The sequence below is a fragment of the Cetorhinus maximus genome, unplaced genomic scaffold (genome assembly GCF_964194155.1).
Source record: "Cetorhinus maximus unplaced genomic scaffold, sCetMax3.hap1.1 HAP1_SCAFFOLD_4559, whole genome shotgun sequence".
Lineage (NCBI taxonomy): Eukaryota > Metazoa > Chordata > Chondrichthyes > Lamniformes > Cetorhinidae > Cetorhinus > Cetorhinus maximus.
Genome location: NW_027600462.1, coordinates 3986 through 14319, shown reverse-complemented (window position 1 = coordinate 14319; position 10334 = coordinate 3986). Strand labels below are relative to the sequence as shown.

Sequence of the window (10334 nt, the reverse complement as noted above, 5' to 3'; positions counted from 1 at the left end):
CCCCAGCCTCTGGTCAAGGTGGCTGATGGTTGCAGGATCTAGAAGTGGTGGGCTAGCGTACTAGGTATTGGATATTCAGGTGAGTGATGTCTACAAATTTCTTCCATATGGACAGTAAATTCTTGGAGGCATGTCGCCAAACTGTTAAAGAAATGTTACTTGGTGGTCCTCCCTGCTGGTTCACAAAGTCCGAAAATTCCTCCCATGCACTGAGTTTCTCTACTGATCACAATCTGACAGTTACACAGGCAGAGCACTTGCCACACACCAGCAGTCTAGTATTGACCCAGTGTGGTAGGGTGAATAACAGGCTTCTGCATTAATGCAACTCAAGCTGGTTGTGCTGGATGGTTAGTTTGCTGGAACCATTCGCTTTCCCATAGTGCCATCAGCAGTGGACCAAACTCACCCAACACAGACCTGACTTCAGCATTTGACTCCCAGCGACTGTCAGATGATTGATAGTGTAAAAAAGACAATGAGCATAGGAACAAACTTAAGCCTGCAGTAATGAGCACTGATACAGAGTGTTACAGGGCAGTTGAGGTAACACAGGGAATAAATAGTACTGTAACAAGATAGCCGTCAGCTGTGCCAGCAGAATGAGCAATATGGAATTTGTTTTTAAAATATTTTGCTACCATCATCAAATCTGTTGCTAATTGTATCTTTTAAGATGTTGAAACTTAAAACTTGAGAACCAGAATCAACTGGAGCATACTGGAACTTACTGGGCAGGATCTTTAGGTCAGCGAGCGGGCCCCGCCTCCCCCCCCACAACGCGTAAAATGACGCAGGATGACATCGGGCGGAACTCCCAATGTCACCCTGCATTATTTCAATTTTCAGGTCGGTGGGGCGCAGCTGAATCAGCTGTGCGCCTGCCGACCTGTCAACGGCCTATTGAGGCCATTGACAAAATCATTAACCTCATTAATGGACCTGCCCATCCAACCTTAATGTTGGCGGGCAGGCCGGGAGCCCTGGTGGGCTTCAGAAAAAGCATGAAACCTCATCTACGGGTGGGATGAGGCTTCATGAGGGTTTTAAAAAATTTAATAAATGTTTGATTTAAAGTGATGGGCATGTCCCAACTCATGTGACAGTGTCACATGAGGGGACATGTCAGGGAAATTTTGTTTTTGTACCTTTACCATTTTTACATTTGGAGCCAATCTCCCTGAGGCAGCACTTAGCCTCAGGGAGATGAGTGCGCTCTTTCGCATGCATGCACGAAAGAGCGCACTCTTGGCTGAGGAAATCCCCCCCTGCCCGCACAGGGAGCGCATAGCGCTTCCTGGCAGACATCACGCTGGGCGGGCCTTAACTGGTCTGCCCATGTAAAATGGCGGCGCATCCCCGATCAGGGGCGCCGATCGGAGGCGTGCCTGCACGTGCCCGCTCCTGCACTCCCCCCACCAACAGAGGGAAAATTCTTCCCACTGTGTTGTACGGTGCTGAGTAGTGGGGGACAGGGTGGAGAGCTAAAGCATGAAGGGGTGGGAGGAGAGGGCTCCGACTAACTCTTCTTTAACTTTTTAAAAAGATGTTGATAGCACAATTGAGTTTTACCAGAAGTTAAAACTGAAATTTGGAAAAAAAAAATCACACCACATGGGTCAAAAAACATGCTAATCACTGTGGTTTACAATTTTTTTCACTCCATATCGTATAAATAATGGAGATAATATAGAAAAGGGTACCATATACAGCAGGTGTCTCACCTGTAGTGTTGCAAAGTGTCACCCAGCTAACTCAAGCATATCAACAGGTCTCAAGCTAAGCAACAGTCATGAGTATAAATTCCTCAACACTTCACTTTTCAATTTGAAATGAAACAAAATCCTGCAATAATAGCTACCAGAACAGAGATCCTGGCGTGAGGCTTGTGGGATTATCTTTACATGGTGTGCAACCACAAGCTTACCAGAGATTAAGACTGTTCAAAGACGCATCAAATAAAATACATTTATCATCCTTGCAAATACTTTTAAAATGCATGTTCTTGTTTTCAATTGTAATATTTTCAATTAAAATAGAAAGGTGATCCAAATCCAGCAGCATCTATGAAGTTCAAGAACAACTAAGCAAGACAGCAACTCCTGCCGGTTAGATCCCTCAAAGATCAAAGGTCACTCATGAAGTTGACGTAACAGCATGAAAGCCACCTAAAGAGATAAAGCAGATGATTAGTGTTACCGTGGCTGAGCTCCTTCGTCATACAACTATCACTATCACCTGGTCACAGATCCAAATTGCTCCTTACATTCAGATCCAACCTATAAGATGGTCAGATCCAAATATTTGTATATTTATCATAAGCAGCCATACTTACAATCCCCTTCCACCACTCTCCCTTTCCAATGAACCACTGAGAAAAGGCACTTGCTTCTGTAGTGTTAACCCATTCAGACATGCAGCTAACACGCTTGGCCACAGTCTCATTTTCAGCTGATTGTGTCAGCCGTGGCTGAATGGGTAAAACTCTAACCTTTGAATCAGAAGGTTTTGGATCCAAGCCCCACTCCAGTGACTTGAGCATAAAATATAGGCTGATTCTAATACAGAACTGAGGGAGTGCTGCACTATTAGAGGTGCTTTCCTTTTGGATGACTCTTAAACTGAGGCCCTATCTGTCCTCTCAGATGAACACTAAAGATCCTATCGCGCTTTCGGAACATAAAAAAAGTTCTCCCCAGTGTCCTGGTCAATATTAATCCCTCAACCAATGTCACCAAGCAGATTATGTGGTCATTATCTCATTGCTTATTATGGGACCTTGCTGTGTACAAATCAGCCAAATTACAATAGTGACAACATTTCATTAAGTATGTTCTGAAGTCATGAAAGGCACTCCATAAATGCAAGTCTTTTCTTTTCAAATAGGACATCAATGAGTGTGTGATATAACTAGCCCCAGCCCCAAGAAATAAACCAGAAAAGGTTAAAATTACACAGTAGTTAGAATGGTGAATTCTCTGCCGCCATTGTTATTGAAGTTTATTAATTCTTTCACAAGGAAATGATAATTGCTTAAAGTAGAATAACAAAAATATGAGAAGTGAGCAGCAGCATAACTGAAGAAAAACAAACTGGTTCAAAAGGCTTAATGGCCTATTTTTGTGCTGAAACTTTCAATGATTCAATTGAGCATAGGCCAAGTGCAAGTTGGTGATAGGGGAAAAGCACTATACAATTCAGCCATTCCAGGCCTTTTTCTGATAACTGGCTGAGAGGCAACTTGTGAACTTCCTCCAGAAAATATTGCTAGCTTCTGAGTAACAAGGTCAAGCTGAATAATTTATATTCGAATACTTGTTTGGAAATGGAACTTACCCCAGACTGAGCAAAGTCTAGTCAGAGGAATACGGGTTTTTGAACTGCAGCACATCATCCCTGTAATAGAGCACACACACCGATTTATAGCACTTCAACAAAGAGGAACAAAACTCTATAATGGATAACCACATCAAGAATCTATCTCTGCCTCAATCTTCAACTCCTTATTTGGGCCAACGAACATTTCATGCATACCTTTATTTTGTACTAGAGATAGAAATTTTCACAGATATATTCAAAAAGAAAAGGAATAAAAACAAAACACTCCATTCTGATGGCTATGTTGAAAAAAATAGATTACCGTGCTGAAGGCTCCAGAGTTGACCACAGCCAAATAACTTAGGAAGGGGAATCCAAGAAAGTAAGAAAATGGCAGATTTGGATTTAACTTCTGGAAGGAGACTTCAAGGGTATGAAAGTGCCTTTGTACACTACATACAATAAAATCATAAATGCTCTGTTTATAAATAGGATTTCACAAGGGGCATTTAATGGAATGGAATGACTACCGGAGTATCCTTTCATGAAGTGGCGGACATAGGGAATAGACCATGGGAAATTACATGTGTGCAACCATGATGTGTGGAGTGCCAAATTACAGAATTTTCCCTAAAGTAAACAGAAGAAATCAAAACTGTAACTATAAATAAAAGTTTTGCCCACTGCCTCGTAGTGGAGCATTCTGCCATTATGAAGAGGTCCATTTATGAAACACCCAAAACTGTAGGATGATAGGGAAGTGCAATGCTAGTGATTGTGAGCTGCAATCCTTTACCTAGGTGGAGTTTCAAGTTGTGCAGCAGGTGGTGCCCGTCTTACTCTAATAAATTCTGAGCGCTCCCTGTTGTGATCTAGTGTCTCCTGGACAGCTTGCTCTAGTAAGACAAAAAAAGAAATTGACATCTGTTCTTAGATTCACATATTCTAATAAATCATGCAACTCAGGCTCAAGCACCAAAGTAAATTGCTCAACACATTTAAAAGCTCCATGTACTTTTAACAATTGAACATTATAGGTACGTTACATTGGAAGGTCTAGGGTAGTATATTTACTCTCACCAATCTGTTCCATTATATTTTGCGTTGCAGTAGCTGCAGGTAGATGCTCCAGGATTTCACTCCCCTACAAAACAAAGAAAGTGCTTGTAATGCAAGATTACTATTTGATCTGCTCTGTAGGTCTGTCTTCTTTACTTTTACACAAAGCAGCATTACTTGCACTCTTCCCCCCATTCCAATTACTTGGCTAAGAGAAATGAAACAGACAGACCAGGTGAAAATTTTTACCCTTAAGAATGTATCCAATTTCCTTTTAACGATTGCTGTTAAGTTTGCTTCCAATATCCTTAGAGGCAGCACGTTCTAGAGCATAACCTGAGTAGGAAAATAATCCTAAAGTCACCTATAGTTATTTTGCCAATCATTTTAAATCTGTGTTCTCCGTTTACCTACCCTTCTGGCTCTAGAAACAGTTTCTCCTTATTCAATCTACCAAAACCATTCATGATTTTGAACACCTCTATCAAATCTCCTCTTAATCTTATTTGCTCTAAGAACAACCCTAGCTTCTCCAGTCTCTTCACATAAGTGCCCCAACTCCAGTACCATTCTAGTCAATCTCCTGCACCCTCTCTAAGGTCTTGACATCCTTCCTAAAGCGTGTTGCTAAAATTGGGGCCAGCCAGTGTTTCATAACAGTTTAACGTAACTTCCTTGCTTTTATAGCCTACGTCTCTATTTATGTGAACAAGGATCCTACATGTTTTTTTAAAAAAACAGCCTTCTCAACTTGCCCTGCTACTTTCAAAGATCTGTATACATACACCCTGAGATCTCAGTTTCCTGCACCCATTTACAATTGCACCATTTAGCTTTTGCCTCTCCTCATTCTTCCTACCAGGAATGTATCATGAACCCATTTGAATTAAATTTCATCTGCCATGCATCCACCCATACCACTAGATGTCCATGTACTGCTAAAATCTTTTACTATCCTCCTCATTTTGAGTTTCATGTCAAGGTTGTGGTCAGAACCACCACAACTTTCACCCTTGCTTTTATCAGCAACCTAGGATGCATCCCATTTGTACCAGGCGATTTTTCTACTTTGAGTACCGTCAACCTTTTAAGTACCAACTCTTTATCTATTTTTATACTTTCTAATATTTCTACTACCTCTTCCTTTACTGTAACATGTGTGGCATCCTTTTCTGTAATGAAGAGGGATATGAAGTACTAGTTTAGTATCTCTGCCATGTCCTCTGTCTCTACAAGGTGATCTCCTTTTTGGCCCATAGTCTGTTCCACCTTTTTACTATTTCTAATGGTTATAATGACTTTTGTGTCTCCTTCACATTACCTGCTAATCTAGTCTCATACTCTGTTTGTCCCTTTTATGTAATTTTCAGTTTGTCTCTGTACTTTTTGTACTCTGATTGGTCTTCTACTGTATTATGAAGCTGGAATTGGTCTTAAACCTCCTTCTTCTGTTTCATTTTAATTCTATTTCTCAGTAGTTTTATTAGTTTCACATTTAACATGAATGAAACAGTCCAAGAAAATCTTACATCAACAGGAGGTGGTTTTTTTTGGACAGGCACTCATTGTGTAGTCACTAAACATATGACTAATTCCTGAATATAGAAAAAAATCTTGTTAATAAGTGTGAAAGCAGACACGTCTGTAAAAAATCTTACTTCTCCTCCGCCATGTCTCCGAGGGTCTATCTGCTCTGAAGGTCCAATCTTGACCTGGTCAATAAACAAAAATTGAGCTTCAATGACAGGCAGAAATATCTTCCAATTTTTGCTTTATTAGTTGAGAAAATGGAAAATCTTTTATTTTTCTAAATTAAAAATAATTCTTCACATATAACCAATTTTGCATTTCCACCAGTGCCATGCTTGAAGAGAGTGCTCGACAGAGTATCGTGCAAACAGTGAAACAGCTTACGATATAGGGGTTCAGTAAATATGCCCTACGAGTTAAATAACTTCACATAGATAGATTGAGCCTATGGTCCTAATGCAGAAGGAAATAGTGCATCACTGTTATGGACAGGGATGGGGGAGAGCTGCAAACTCTTGTTCCCTTTCCCTTACTGTCCTTAATCAGTGCATTTTTTTTTTTGAAAAAGGAAGATGTGTGTGTTTCTTAACCGAGTGTGTGGTCAAGTGGAATAACCAGCAACAAGCTTTTGTGAGTTTAATTTATTTTTAATTTATTCGCGCATTCACCCCAAAAGTCTTAAACGCTATGTCATTCACTTTCACACATGCAAACGAGAAAAATTATAGGTAAAGAGAATAGTATGCTTTTACAAGTTGTAAACAAAGGAATAGTTCATTGTACGTGTTTGGCTCGTCATAGGAAAAGCAATTGTTTTGGCCCTTTGAAGAAGGCATTTTCACTCCTGAAGTGTCGTTAAGGTGGTTTCAGTAGCTGGGGTTATATATCAGGATTATTGCAGGATTCCCTTGAAAAGATGGATTTTCAGCAGGTCACAAAGTGAGTCACTTGTAGTTTCCTTACCAGGAGCTCAGGTTTGTAAACTGGTGGACTTTGAAAAGTCATGGCTGGGAGACTTTAAGATGAACTGTCTCTAGGGTTTAAAAGGTGTGAATATAATTGACTTTTTCTGCAGCTGCTGTTTCTTGCTGTGTTCTCTGCAGGCTGACTAGTTTCTCTCTGGTTCTTGGGATAATAGATTTATTATCCGAAGAGAGTTTTGATTAGGTAATCAGCTAATAAATACTTATACTGTCCACCCAGAATGGTTTAAAGCTAGAAGCTATTGCTATGCAATGGAGAATGGATGGGGGAATCTGTTCACTTATTTATGATTAATAAAAAAGCTGCAGAAGCCAGTTTGAGAATCAAGCTCTGTGCTAGGGGGTCTCGGGTCTATAGATTTTGAGTTTCAGGTGAGCCCACAAACAATGGCAGGTGTAAATCCCACAGATGCTTTTGTCTTGGTATGTCCATTCAAAAGGGTCCAAACCAAGGTTATTCACTCAGGAGCTTTCCAGAGACTTGAGGCAAAAATTGCAAAAAGTCTTAGCAATCCTATTAGTGTCCATTTTTTAAAATAAAAGACAGTCCCATAAAATTATACACTAAGTGCAATCCATTTTTAAAGTTATGAATAGGACATGCCTTCACTGGGCATGACAATCACAAATAACAAGGTAAAGAATGAACATGACAACCCACGGGAAGTGTATTTATATCGCACAGTTGGGAAAATCACGTGGACGATCTCAGGTCAAAACATGTGAGGGGATCAAATTTCTTGCAGTATTTAAGATGGTCACAGGCTTCCTCATGCTTATTCTTTGTTTCGATAAAATAATCTGCCACACTCTTCAGTAAAACTCCCAAACACTGCTACAGTATAGGATATAACTCATAGGGCAGAATTTTGTCCTCGGATGGCGGGCGGGCCCCACCGGCTCAGCAGCAGACAGACAGCTGACCCTGCCACTGTAACGTAAGAAAAATCAAAAAATAGAAAAATTAAAAAATTATTAACATGTCCCCCACTTGTGACAATGTCACACGAGATGGGACATGTTAATAAAAACTTTTATTAGACTTTTTAAAAACGGACATGAAACCTCATCCCGCCAGTGGATGAGGTTTCATGCTTTATCAGAAGCCCGCTGGGGCTCCTGGCCTGCCCGCCAGCCTTAAGGTTGGACGGGCAGGTCTTTAATTATCTTAATTAATTGGCCATTGACAGGTCGGCGGGCGGACAGCTGATTTTGCTGTCCGCCCGCCTTCCTAAAAATTTAAAGGGACCGGGATGACGTTGGGGGTTCCTCCCGACCTGATCCTGTGTCATTTCCCTGTCGGCGAGTGGGCCCCGCCCCCAAATCGCCAACGGGAAAATTCAGGCCATAGTGTATTGTCCATTGTATATACAATTTTAAAGGAAGGGTTTTATCAAATAAAACTCCTACCAGAAACAGAAATCATCATTTCTGACTAAAATGCAAAGAGAACTGAATTTTAGGAAAGGAGGACCAAACATCCCCTGAGCCCAAAGTCTCCATGCACCAAAGTCAAGCTTCAGCGTTCTGGTGGTCAAACCTCTCTTGTAGTGACTGGGTGCCTGAACTGAATTCCTGAGTAGTAAGGTCTTATTAACAGAAACAAGAGACAGGTATCACAAATGCATCTCCATTGCACTTTGCAAATCTTAAAACCATACATTAGCATCTACCAGAAAAAGCAGCCCTAGATTTAACCAAGGTTAGATCAGGTGACAAATGCCTAGTATCTATCCATTCAAAACAATGTAACTATTATATATGCAATAGACTAAGAACCTTTAAGCATTATGAAAACACAGTGATAAAACAAAACCACAAAATGGTGCAACAAAATCAAAGAATGATGAAAACAATCTCTCATGCAGGAAACCAACTGGTGCTGGAGAGCAAGGATAGAAAAGAAGCACTTGCACATATGCAGCACCTTTCAGAGTCTCAGAACATCCTCAAGCACTTTACAGACAATGCAGTACATTTGTAGTATAATCACTTTGTAACGTAAGGAAACACAGCATCCAATCTGTCCACACAAAGGTCCCACAAACAGCAATGTGATGAATGACCAGATAATTTAAAATTGTGAGAATTGAGGGGTAAACATTAGTGAGGACACAGGGAGAGCTTCCCTGGCCTTCGATTTGTACCCTGAGATTTTTCACATTCACACGAGAGCATATGGGACCTCGGTTTAATGAATCATCTGAAACATTACACTTCTGATAGTGCAGCAATTCCTCAAGTACTGCATTGAAGTGTCAGCCTGGATTAGTACTTCAACCCCCCACAACCTTCTAGTTCAAAAGTCAAGTGTGCTACTCCTGAACCAAGGCCAATGGAACAAAAACTGATAGTTGGCCTTACACTAAGGTTATGGTGCAATTAGATGGAGTAAGGCCAGCAAATGCCTGTGTGATTTCCCTCCCGTTCCCACTCTCCACATAGGGATGGGTGGTAACTTATAGTTGTGTGTAGAGACTCAACAAATTAGGAAAAACAGTTTTTCAATATACTAATTAAATGTGGCACTATGCCACAATTATTGTAAGACTGTAAAGAGGCCTCAAGACATTTGTATTTTAATATTGAAATTACTGCATGAAAGCTTTGAAAGCAGACACAAACAAAATAAGCACAACTACTTCAGAATAGGACATCTCATCAATCATGAAGGTGTCTTGTTTCTGCTGCATTACTACCAACTTGTTAATTTTTTGTCTCTAATATTGATATCAAGCCCTGATAGTTGCTTACATGTACTTGGATCTGAACATAACTTCTGTCTGACACCAACATGATTGCCACAAGTCTGGTAATAGTCAGTTTTCGTCTGGGCTATGAAACCAGTATAGTCATTAGAATAAATGGGCTTGATTCTCCCTCTGGGGTGGGATTCAGAAGTCAGGATGTTTTCGGCTCCCAAACCTACTCTGAGAGGGTGAAAGTGACTCACTAGAATTTTCACAGGGGTGTCCTTTTAATTGGATGGAGATAAGCTCTCTGTTCAATTAAAGGCAGTGGGCGGGTACTTGAAGCTGGAGGACAAATTAGAGGCCTTCCAGCTTGAAAGGTCACTTTGAAAGGAGCAAACTGCTACAATGGAAGGTAAAAAATAGCTTCAACATGAAGGTGGTGGGACATCAGTCTACAGGATGGACTGTGGCTGCTCCTAAAGCAGACGGCCAGGGAAGGCCTCCAGGGAGCACTGGCCTCCCGCCAGGTGCCCACCTCCAGACACCTAAACTGGCTCCCGCTGGTGTGGGAGCCTAGAGACTGATGGGGAAAATTCCAGTTGACCTCCTTTAGTTATAACAAGGGATGGTATCATAGTGGTAATGTTACTTGACGTTGAGCCCGGACTAATACTCCAGAGACGAGACATGAGTCTCATTATTGAATGGTCATGAAACTACCAGATTGGTTTAAAAATCCATCTGGTTCACT

At 40.9% G+C, this 10334-nt stretch overlaps 1 long non-coding RNA gene across 1 annotated transcript; it reads right to left on the bottom strand.

Annotated features, from left to right (window-relative positions):
* Nucleotides 1-903: 903 nt before the first annotated feature.
* On the bottom strand, nucleotides 904-6097 carry LOC144678539 (uncharacterized). The gene is made up of 5 exons (XR_013576124.1): nucleotides 6036-6097; nucleotides 4399-4462; nucleotides 4115-4214; nucleotides 3337-3396; nucleotides 904-2168 (listed from the first exon to the last, which is right to left on the bottom strand). It is a non-coding gene; the product is annotated as an uncharacterized LOC144678539 (long non-coding RNA).
* Between the last annotated feature and the right edge of the window lie 4237 nt (nucleotides 6098-10334).